We start from the raw sequence: 12,031 nt of genomic DNA on the forward strand, positions 1-12,031 counted from the left end.
TTACAACACGTCTCCTGCAATGTTCCATGATCCTTCGAGAGTATGATAGGAACCATCAACTGTCATTTATTCTCAGAATCTTGGGCAGCCATCGTGTTTTTACATTGACTGCAACATACATCAAAGAGAAGTTTGTTTAAGCTTGAGAATATATTTTGCTTATTGATATAAGGCTATGCCAATGTGGATAAACAACAGTATTTGTTTTTCCCTATAGCATATGACCTCCCCATCAGGTGGTGTTAAGCAGGCTTACAGCTTCTAACATGGATTCTCCCATGGAATAGGCCATATTAGGTGTATGTGTGCTGTTCTTGCTATGATAGTTTAATGAAGGGGTTAATGTTGACACTTAGTAATTATGGTCAGTGGAGGCCTAAAGAAATTGACAACTATGTACCATGTGTTTGAAGTGCTAACAAGGCTCTTGAGCATAATTTTAATAGTCTTTCTCTGTCCCTCATTAGAAAAGAACAGGTTTCTAGAAGATAGCAATCAAACATGACAAAATAAAATATAAGATGAACAAAAACCGTCATGTGAAGGCTAAACAAGATAACCCAACACAAGGAAGAGAGCTCCAAGAGCTGGCACAAAAATCAGAGTCCTACTCATTCACACATTTAAGAGTCCCATAAGAAATACTAAGCCAACATGCTGCAATACATATGTAGAGGACTTGGTGCCGATCTGTGTAGGCTCTTCTCTTGCTGCTTAGTCTCTGTGAGTTCCTATGAGCCTTGCTCAGTCAATCCAAACTACATTGTTCTTGTGTCCTCCATCGCCTCTGGCTCTTATACTCTTACTGTCTTCCTTTTTCCTTGGCATTGCCTGAGCTCTTAGGGGAGGAATTTGATGTAGACATCCCATTTACAGCTATGCATTCCAAGGCATGTCTCTGTGTAAGGTCTGGCTATGGTTATAAGGGGTCCTTTATTTGTACCTTTTTTTTTACATCAGCAATATTTGGTTTTACTCTAGGTCTCTGAGATATCTAGTCTCTTGTTTTTGGTTGGCTAAACAGTGTTGCTTATGGGTTCCTTCTCATGGAGGGGGACTTAAGTCAAATCAGACATTGGTTCACTACTATAACAAGTCCTATGCCACAACTGCCCTAGCATATCTTTCAGATGGGACATATTGTAGGTCAAAGGTTTTGTGGCAGGGGGAAAGGCATATCTTGTGGCTTGACTTTGAAAAAAGATAAGACTCAGCTCTAAGTTTAAAAATATCATAATCTGTGTTATAATAAAGTACTCAGACTTTTAATAAAGATTTGTGACAAGGTAAAAGACTGCTGCATTCCCTGCCAGGCTACTAAAGTGCTCAAAGGTTTGGATCCAACATCACAAAATGAAACTGCTGGGAGAGTGCCCTGCAGTAACCCATTTCACTTTATAGCCTACTCAGCAGAAATTGCTTCGATGGCTGCTGGCCAACGATTGTATGCTAACTCCATGATTTGGCACACAATGCTTTCATTTGACTTAATTTAAACATATCTTTTCTCCAGCTATATCTCCCACTGAATGCTCAGAACTTTTCAGAAATGGTCTAGAAGTAGTCTTTCACTAGCCCATTGATTGCTAGGGTGGTGGTTCTGTGTTCATGACTATGACTAGTCTTATATTATCTTTAAATGTGAAAGAATCTATTTGAAATATATTTTCACGTACTTTTAAAGCTTTATTCTCTCTCTCTCTCTCTCTCTCTCTCTCTCTCTCTCTCTCTCTCTCTCTCTCTCTCCCTCTCTCTCCACTCTCTTCTTCAAAGTACAGAATTGGTTCCAAATCACAAAATGTTGTCTCAACAGACTGCTTAATGAGCCCTGGGTTTTGTAATGTACAAAAGAGAGAACACCATGCCTTTGTCTCAGCATTATTTGGGAGAACAACTTAGATAAAATCTATGAAGCCTACTATTTACAACTTGGCTTACATTTACAACTTTACTTACTATGAGCAAGTGTTTTCCCTTTTGGTCCCTTAGTATCATGATTGTTCCTTTCATGTGTTATCACATTTACCCCTCTTTTGTCCTGTAGTGCTTTCCAAAGTGCTTGATTAGGTGTCCTGGTAAACTAGGCCCCACTGTACTCTAACAATGCCACAGATGGATAAGGGTTACAGCCATAACTTTCTGGTCCTTCATTCTGATGGAAAGAGAGACTTTATGCTTATATACAATAAAATGGCCCAATCACACGGTGATATGGCTCTACAATTCAGCTCTAGAGTTGTTGAAGAACTCTAGTGCTGGTATACAAGAAAATTATCTTCATAAATGACAACAGAGTAGAGGCCAATGTTTTTCAAATCTCTATCAATCATGTGCCATCTACAAATTTTTCTTCTCTTTTCTTCTCATTTCTTGATAGGGTCCCACTGTTTAAAGCAGTTTTACCTTTAAATTGGGTTCTATAGTCAGGTCATGGTGCATGACTTTTTCTCATACATAGATTGCAACTTTAAATCTTTTGTGTTCTGTCTTTAATCTGAAATGCATATAACATCAAGGGAACTGGAATCAGACTTTTGGGACGGGGCATGCATGAAGGAGTGAAAGACAGTAATAGGATATGGTAAGATGAAAGTAGAGAGAAAGATCATAGAATATAAAGGTTCAAGAATGTAGTAGAGTGTTGGGGGTGGGGAAAATATGATGTCTTAGTTGGGGTTTCTATTGCTGTGAATAGATACCTTGGCCATGGCAATCTTATAAAGGAAAACATTTAATTGGGGTAGCTCACATATAGTTTCAGAGTTTTAGTCCATTAGCATCATGGTGGAGAGCACTGAAGACATGGTGTTGAAGAAAGAGCTGCTACATATTGACATGCTGACAACAGGAAGTAGACTGTGATGCTGGAATGAGCATATTAGACCTCAAAGCCCATGTCTACAGTGACACAAACTTCCTTCAATAAGACCAAACCTATTCCAACAAGCCCACACTTTCTAATAGCGCCACTCCCTTTGGGGGCATTTTCTTTCAAACCACCACAGATGAGGTATGAGAAACTCTGACCAAGATATATATATATATATATATATATATATATATATATATATATATATATATATGTGAGCCCACTTGGAAAAAGTGGGTGATACTAAGGGCTAAAGATTGAAGCATAGATAGGAGCGGGGAGATGGGGTTAGGTGGGAAGATAGGAGTGTTAACCAAACCAAAGATATATGAAAGACACCTTATAACAATCCACAAGTCTGGAAGCTAATTGAAAATAAAAGAGTAAATCTAAACAGAGGTACCCTGTGTTAATGAATAATGCTGCCCCCAAGAGAAATTGGTCCTTAAATGAGTATCCTAGTTCAAGGCATGGGTTACCACTGTGAGTTATTTGTCTCTGAAACACAAGAGGCATCTAAAATAATACAGGCTATTGTTACTGATCATTGAGATATGGCTAGACGGTAAGTTCCTATTCCTATATACTCCACACATTTTGGCTGCAGGACACAGAGAAACCATTCTCAATCTGTCCATGCAACTAACTGCAAATGTGGTATAGTTTTATAGTGACAGAAGTTGCTACACCGTAGGGAGAGAAAATACGTTAATGGTTTTACTCAGGGATGGACTCTGTATGCTCTGGTCATGGTATTTTCTCACAGCAACAGAAAGGTAACTAATACAGATGTTTACAAGGAAACACTGTCATCTGGACAGTTCAATATAGGGGCTCACAAAAGCTATTCAAGCTCAAACCAGATCCTAGCATGGAGAATGCAGTTGGACACAAAGTCCCACCCCTAGTTGTTGGACTATTGGCAACTGATAGCTGCTGTGAAAGTAATAGACAGCTTCCTCTAAGAGTGTAGCCTGCAAAGTGGATCACTCTTCAGTGGAAGGCCACGTGGTTTATTGCTTTTAGCTTTAACGAGAAGCATAAACTGCTTGATGTGGGCTGCTTTCCTTTGAATGCTCCATGTTCATTTACTTGTGAACTCGGTGTTGTTTGCAGCATTTATCCAATGCCTTGGTAAAACCAGGCAATACAATTATAGGACAATCATATATTACAACACTGTACATGGCTTTCTCTCTGAATCCCAGAGGTGTCCTGTGTGCTTCATGATCCTGGGTTCTTGCTTCTCTTGCAGACTAACCTGGTTCAATTTCAAAGCCCCATCTTTGGCAATTTACAACTTCCTATAACTCCTGCTTCAGGAAATCCTATGACCCCTTGGTCCTTAGGAAACTTGGCATGCGTGTCTATATATAAATATACACAAGCACTCATACACACATGAGATAAAAATTAGAGATCTTTTATTAATGAAGCTTGACTTGATTCCCCTGCATTCTTCTCTATAGTTCTGGTATTGCATGTGTTAGGAATCAAACCCAGGGCTTGCTGCCTGTTCCGCTTTACCAGCTTGAACAACTGAGCTGTACCCGAAGCTCCGTGGTTTAATTTTTCTAAGCATATTTATGCTAATGTTGGGAGAGAATTAAGAAATTGAAATCCTAAGTATTTAAAAAAAAAAGAGCTATATTTTAGGCAAAACGATGAATTGATGTAAATGGGATGAATGGTTGGAAAAGGCTGGAGCCTGAATCCCAGTTAACTCAATTAACTCTAGGGATCACATACCGTCAACTCGACATAAACGATTCCTGGTGCTGTCTATGACTTCTAAGCATCATTGAATTCTATGAAAGGGTTAGCAAGCACCTGCCACAGGGAATGATGTGTTCAAGTGTTTTTCTAAATAGCAGACTCTATGGTACTTGTGACCAAATGAATATGTTTCACTAAATAAATTAGATGTTCCAAATGTCTTTTCTGTATAAACTTAGGGTCAGTGGTATTTTTTTGTCATGGCAACCCAAAATAGAATTTGGAAACTGAAATATTAGAGGTGAGTCAAGGAAGGCTAATGATTTCTGTTTAGTTAAGATCTAGTTCTCTTTTAAGGTTTGCGTATTAAGGAGGAATTTGAAGGATTCATACAGTTTTGTTTCCTACCAATTGCTAGATTTCGTCAGTTACAGTTGTATTCCATATGAGTTATTAAATAAGTGAACCACCTCTCTTTTTGTACCTTGGAAATATTCTGAAATGTTCTTTATTTCTGCCTTGATAACTATGGTAGATTCTGAGCATGTGCAACCTTAGGTCAAGAAAACATTTTGATCACATCAGTGGTCTCAAAAGTGTATTGTAGGAAGACTTAAAATCCTACCAGTGAACCCCAAGGATTCTTCCAAAGGTATGAGCATACAGCTAATGATTACTTATGCCTTAAAAGGTTTCATGTCAGTGTTGCAATAGAAATCACAATAAGAGTAGTAAGAGAAGACAAGGCATCAGGAACAGAAGGCAGGATGGTCACATTGAATCTGCAGTTAGGAAACTGTCAGTGAACAGGGAGTTGGGCTCAGATATAAAATCTAAAGTCATTCCTCACTGACCCACTTCCTACATCAAGGTTCCAAATCCTAAACGTCCCACAGCCACCACTATTTGGAGACCAAATATTTTAACTAATGACACTGTGAGGGATATTTCACATCCAAGCCACATCACCATTTAGTATTTATAACATTACATATACTTTTAAGATTAAGTAGTCACTTAATATTTAATGTTTATTTACAGGATTAATATTTTACACACCTAGTCTTTAATTATGAAAATGTATCAAATATTCTGTTTATTGTGCATTTGTCAAATAATCAATTTACTTACCAAGTAGGCAACAGATTGGGAATAAACACACCAACTGACAGTAAATAAAACAAGCTCAGCATTTACAGTATGCTGAAAGAGACTGGTATTATAACCACAGTTTTAGCTGAGTAATTGCAGTGGCTACACAGCAAATATTTGTTGAATGAATAGTGGATTTGTCTTGAAAGACACTGAAATTGTGATGAACAAGTAGAGGTGAATTTACATTCTGTGGTCGGGGAGGATTTGCTGCAGATTTAGGTAGAAGCAGATACACTTTCATTTGGGAACATCTTAAAGCTTCTGCATATACTGAAGTTGGACTTGGGAAAAGAAATCGCCATGTTATCTAAAAGACAAGCATTAGTGACTCGTACCTATTAGAATGGCTGTGTGGAGTCATGTGGCCGAGTGAGTCTAGGTTGGGATTACTACCATGGGATTACTACGAATGGTATTGTCACCATTGAGATGGTAAGATAGTGAGGTCTATTTTATGTGCAATAAACTTGTTTTAATTCGTGTGTGTGTTTGTGTGTGTGTGTGTGTGTGTGTGTGTGTGTGTGTGTGTGTGTGTGTGTAGAGTTCAGAGAAGACATTAGGTCTCTTCTTCTACCAAGTTATTGTCTTTGAGACAGGGTCACACAGTGAACCAAACTGATCATAAAACTTCAGCTCTGCTGGCTTGATGTCTAGTTGGAGATCTCTGTGGGGCTGCCTGTCTCTGCCTGTACCTCACCCCCACACCCTGCCCCCAGGTGTTAGGGTAACAGGTACTTGCAGCCATGCCTAGCTTTTTGTATATGGGTGCTGGGGATTTGGGATAAGGGCTTATGTTTGCATAAGATGTGTTTTAACCCACTGAGCGATCCCTCCAGGTCCACAGTAGTCTTTCACAGTCTCGCATTAATGAGTCCCCATGGAGATGAGCCCGAGGCCACAATGCTTACACTTGTTTGGAAAGAACTTGGTGTATATTTTGTTGCACTTGTTAACTTCATAAATATTTAAAATCTTAAAAGTTATTTCTGATATTTTAGTGTCTAGTTAAATGATTTCTTCTCATTAGAAAAGTTCTTGGCTAAACTATCACGATGATTGCTTATTTGACAGATGGCCTTTAAAGCTCCTATAAACCAAGACCACTTTATGTTATATCTATTCTGTGGAAGTAAATACTATAACATCAATTCCTTACACAACTTTCTTTTCTGGTACAAAGACTTTGGGAATAGGGGTGCACTTAGTTTCACTCTTTTTTTTATTCAGCTTTAGTCTGAAAACACTTCTGTGGATGGCAGAATACCCACCTCCCTGACAGTGGGCTCCTTATTATTTCCAACATTTCCACTTTGCTAGGCTGCAGTGTACACATGGGCTTGGCATGTGAGCTGTTTACTCACTGAAACCCGTCCTGAAAAGTAGCAAAGTGACAGGTGCGGATGCAGAAGGGTATGCAAATTGACGTTTTGTGCAGATACCTCTGTATTTTCTCCACGAATTTCCCTCTAACTTTGTGTATCAAGCCACACAATTCAACTCCTGTGCTATACTGACGGGCATCAGAATTACCACTTTTTAGTTGCTTGGTAGACGTGGACACACACAGATTATTTGGAAACATCACAAATGCATAATTTATGTTTTAGATGTAGCTCTTCCACTTGCACTTACTCCTTTTTTATTACAGGAAGAGTCAGGGTTTTCAAATATTCATTAAAGTTTTACAGTCTCTGGATTGGGTTATCGTTCTCTCAACCTGGCAATCAGTTTAATTTGGCTGTGTCTGGGCTTTCTATTTGTCTGGCATTTTGTGAGATGATGACCTGTGACTCAGAGGGCCACAGAAACAGCCACAGGACCATGATCTGCTGAAAAGTTTGGAAATCTAATAAGATACTGCTCATCCATTATGAATTTGTACTGTTCTTCTGGATCTAGGAGGAGAGCGTGAAGAAGGAAGAAAGAAAGGAAAGTAAGGAGAACAAAGTGAAGGAAAGGGTGAAGGAAAATGAAAATAATAGGCTTTCCTAAATATGTGGATTAGCATTGTAAAGTTGGAGATTTCAGAAGTAATCCATGCTTGTGTTTTTCAGATTCTTTGAGTATGAAGCCATTTACCTGTTTTGCTCTTTGGGGTTAATATTGATTAAATAGAGAGAGACTAGCTCTATAAATTTAATGATATTTAAAAATTAACTTTACATTTTACTAGAAACAAAGACAACATACATTTAGAAAATTAGTAGTACAGACATCATACAGCATCCTGGCAGGGAGCAATGTTTAAGATTAGAACAATCTGTAAAATAGAAATAGAGTAGCCGCATCTCAAAGATAGAACAGCAGGCCACTGGGAACCACAAAACTTCTCCAACTCATTCTCTTTTAAAGGAAAAACCAAACAGGTGAAGGCATCCGGGGAGAGAGCATCTAAAGAATTAGGTTTGCTTTTCTGCCAGTGAAGGAGTAACCTATTTCTCTCCCTCCCTCCAGCCCCAACTTCCCAATCTCCCCCTCCTTGCCTCTCCCTCTCACTAGCTCCTGCTCTTCCTCTCCTCACTTTTCCCTCACTCTCCCCTCCTCTCCCCTCCCCTCTCTTCCTCTCCCTCTCTCCCTGTCCCACTTCTTCCTCTCTCTCTTATTCTGTAGTTAATGTATTACTACATTTTTCATTATTTTTTTATTTTACATGTCGATCTCCCTCTCCCTTTCTCCCTCCCTCTTACCGTCTTTCCCCCTCACATACACCCTGACTACCCTCCCCTCCAACCCCCCCCATTGCACATGTAGAGCAATACCATCCAGGTGGGGTCATGTAAATCTCTCAAGTCATTTGGAATAGGGAATAGGGCTTCTCTCCTGTCTCTAGGTTAAGGCAGTTATCCCTCCCTGGGGGATGTGTGCGCAAGGTCCTTTTGTGCACCAGGGATACATCCACTGTCTGAGGTCCCTTAGACTACTCAGTCCTTCTGGCTGAGACCCATATTCAGGGGGGCCTGAGTCAGTCCCATGCTGGCTTCCCAGCTATCAGTCTGGGAGCCCGTTAGCTCCTCCTTGTTCAGGTCAGCTCTCTCCATGTGTTTCTGCAGCCTGGTCTTGTCCTCTCCCTCTGCATCTGGATTCTAGTTCAACTCAGTGTTTAGTTATGGGTGTTGGCTCCTGTTTCCAACAGGCACTAGATGAGGGCTCCGTGGATAAGTTAGTTATTGATCTCACTATCCGGGAAGGGCATTTATGGTAGCCTTTCCACACTTGGTGGCAGTCTTGTAGGTCTCTAGACCTTTCTTTAGGTTCAGTTTTCTCTTCAAACCAATAATGGCTCCCTCTTTTAAGTTCTCTCTCTCTCCCTCTCTCTCCCTCTCTTGCTCTCTCACTCTTGCTCTCTCTCGTCTTCTATTCCTACCCTGGCTCAATCTCCCTAGTCGCACATGCTTTCATCTCCTCCCTTTCTCTTTCTCCTACTTCTCTCTCCATACACTATCCCCCACTTCCCCTGTGCTCAGGGGGACTTTTCCCTTTCCGCTTCTGTGAGGGACTTTATAAGAATCTCTTAGAATACACCTTGTATCCTAGTTCCTCTGGTGGTGTGAATTATTGGCTGGTGATCCTTTGCTCTAGGTCTAAAATCCATATATGAGTGAGTACACACTATATTCCTCTTTTTGTGACTGGGTTACCTTATTCAGGGTGGTTTCTTCTAGTGCCATCCACTTGCCTGTGAATTTCAGGATTCCATTAATTTTTTTCTGCAGAGTAGTATTCCATTGTGTAGATGTGCCACATCTTCATTAACCCTTCTTCAATTGAGGGGCATCTAGGTTGCTTTCAGGTTCTTGCTATTACAAATAATGCTGCTATGACCGTAGTTGAGCAGATGTCTTTGCTGCATGGATGTGGATCATTTGGGGGGGATTGCAGGTCATATGGTAAAGTAATTCCCATTTTCCTGAGGAACCACCATACTGATCTCCAAAATGGCTGTATGAGTTTGCACTCCCACCAGCAGTGGAGGAGTGTTCCCCTTTCTCCACATCCTCTCCAGCATAAGTTGTCATTGGTGTTTCTAATTTTAGCCATTCTTGCAGGAGTAAGATGGTATCTCAAAGCTGTTTTGATTTGCATTTCCCTGATAGCTAAGGATGCTGTGCACTTTCCTAAGTGTCTTTCAGCCTTTTTGATTTCCTCTATTTGCAGATGATATGATAGTTTACATGAGCAACCCAATAAACTCTACCAGGGAACTCCTACAGCTAATAAACACCTTCAGCAAACTAGCAGGATACAAAATAAACTCAAAAAAAAAAAAAAAAAAAAACAGTAGCCCTACTTTTTTCAGACGACAAAGAGGCTGATAAAGAAATCAGAGAAACATCACCCTTTACAATAGCCACAAACAACATAAAGTATCTTGGGGTAACGCATACTAAACAAGTGAAAGACCTGTATAATAAGAACTTTGTGACTTTAAAGAAATAAATTAAAGAAGATACCAGAAAATGGAAAGATATCCCATGTTCTTGGATAGGTAGGATAAATATAGTAAAAATGGCAATCTTGCCAAAAGCAATCTACAGATTCAATGCAATCCCCATTAAAATCCCACCACAATTTTTCACTGACCTTGAAAGGTTAATAATGAGCTTTATATGGAAAAACAAAAGACCCAGGATAGCCAAAACAACCCTATACAATAAAAGAACTTTAGGAGGTATCACCATTCCTGACTTCAAGCTCTACTACAGAGCTATAGTTCTGAAAACAGCCTGGTATTGGCATAAAAATAGACAGGTAGACCAATGGAATAGAATCAAAAATCCTGATATAAACCCATACACCTATGAACACCTGATTTTTGACAAAACAGCTAAAAGAATACAATGGGGGGGAGCAAAGCATCTTCAACAAATAGTGCTGGCACAACTGGATGATGGTGTGTAGAAGACTGCAGATAGACCCATGTCTGTTGCCATACACAAAACTCAAGTCCAAATGGATCAAAGACCTCAACATAAATCCAGCCACACTGAACCTCTTAGAAGAGAAATTGGAGGTACCCTTGAACAAATTGGTATGGGAGAATGTTCCCTCAACATAACTCCAGGAACACTGACACTGAGATCAACAATTAATAAATGGGACCTCCTCAAATTTAGAAGCTTCTGTAAGGCAAATGACACAGTGGACAAGATCAAATGGCAGTCCACAGACTGGGAAAAGATTTTCACCGATACTACATCTGACAAAAGGCTGATCTCCAAAATATACAAAGAACTCAAGAAACTAGTCAACAAAACACCAAGTAACCCTATTAAAAATGGGGTACAGAACTGAAGAAAGTATTACTACATTTTTATAAGAACTTTCTAACACTACACCATTCACCCTTAGAATAACTCAAATATAACTGTCTCTATGGGTTTCCTGTTTATTTACAGCATTTAAACAATAACATAAAAGTTATTCATTTACTTGTATCTTTACACTAGATTGTTGTATATTTTACATACAACTCTATACTTTCTGTTTCTTGAAAGTTCCATGCATGCATAAACACATAGCAGGTGTGGCTTCTTGTCCATCTCAAAGCCAGTCAAAATTCCAGCATGGATAAGGAATGACACGGATGTCCCATTCTATGGAAGGAGGTATTGATGGTCAATAGCTACTGAAAGAAGGAAGTCTCTTTCCTTTGGAAATGTGGCAACTGGTAGTTTGCCCACATGCTGGTGGATGGCTTCACACCCATATATGGGAAGAAATGGTTGGATTTGGAGCATTATAATAACAAAATAATACATTAAAATGAGGAAATAAAGCTGGGGGAGTGTGTGATGGGGTAAAGGCAATACACAGAATTGGAGGGAAGAAGATGTGAATGGATATGATCAAATGAAGGAACTTGTCCATTATGTACCTAATAGAACCAGACATCTTAAGCAGAGGTAACTTTTACCTCCTTGTTTTGATGTTTCATTTTGATTGTATTAGTATATATTGAAATTAGGTTTGCTAAGAAATTTAGAGTAAAAACATTGACTCATTATGGATGCATAACAATAGCATTGTTAAATTGTATGTATATTATTTTTGTAGCTTTATTAAATCTTGAGAACTTCATGCATGTATTTTGATCATATTCATGAAATCCCTCCTGCTAATTCCTCCCAAATCCACTCCCACCTTCCTACCACACACAACTTGTGTCCTCCGTTTATTTTAATAAACCATTGCTTCTAATAAACCTCCGTTTATTTTAATAAACCATTGTGTCTATATATGCCATTGGAGCAGGGATGACCTACCAGGAGCTACTAAGAGAAAATTTAATTA

This window comes from Phodopus roborovskii, unplaced genomic scaffold (genome assembly GCF_943737965.1).
Source record: "Phodopus roborovskii unplaced genomic scaffold, PHOROB, whole genome shotgun sequence".
Lineage (NCBI taxonomy): Eukaryota > Metazoa > Chordata > Mammalia > Rodentia > Cricetidae > Phodopus > Phodopus roborovskii.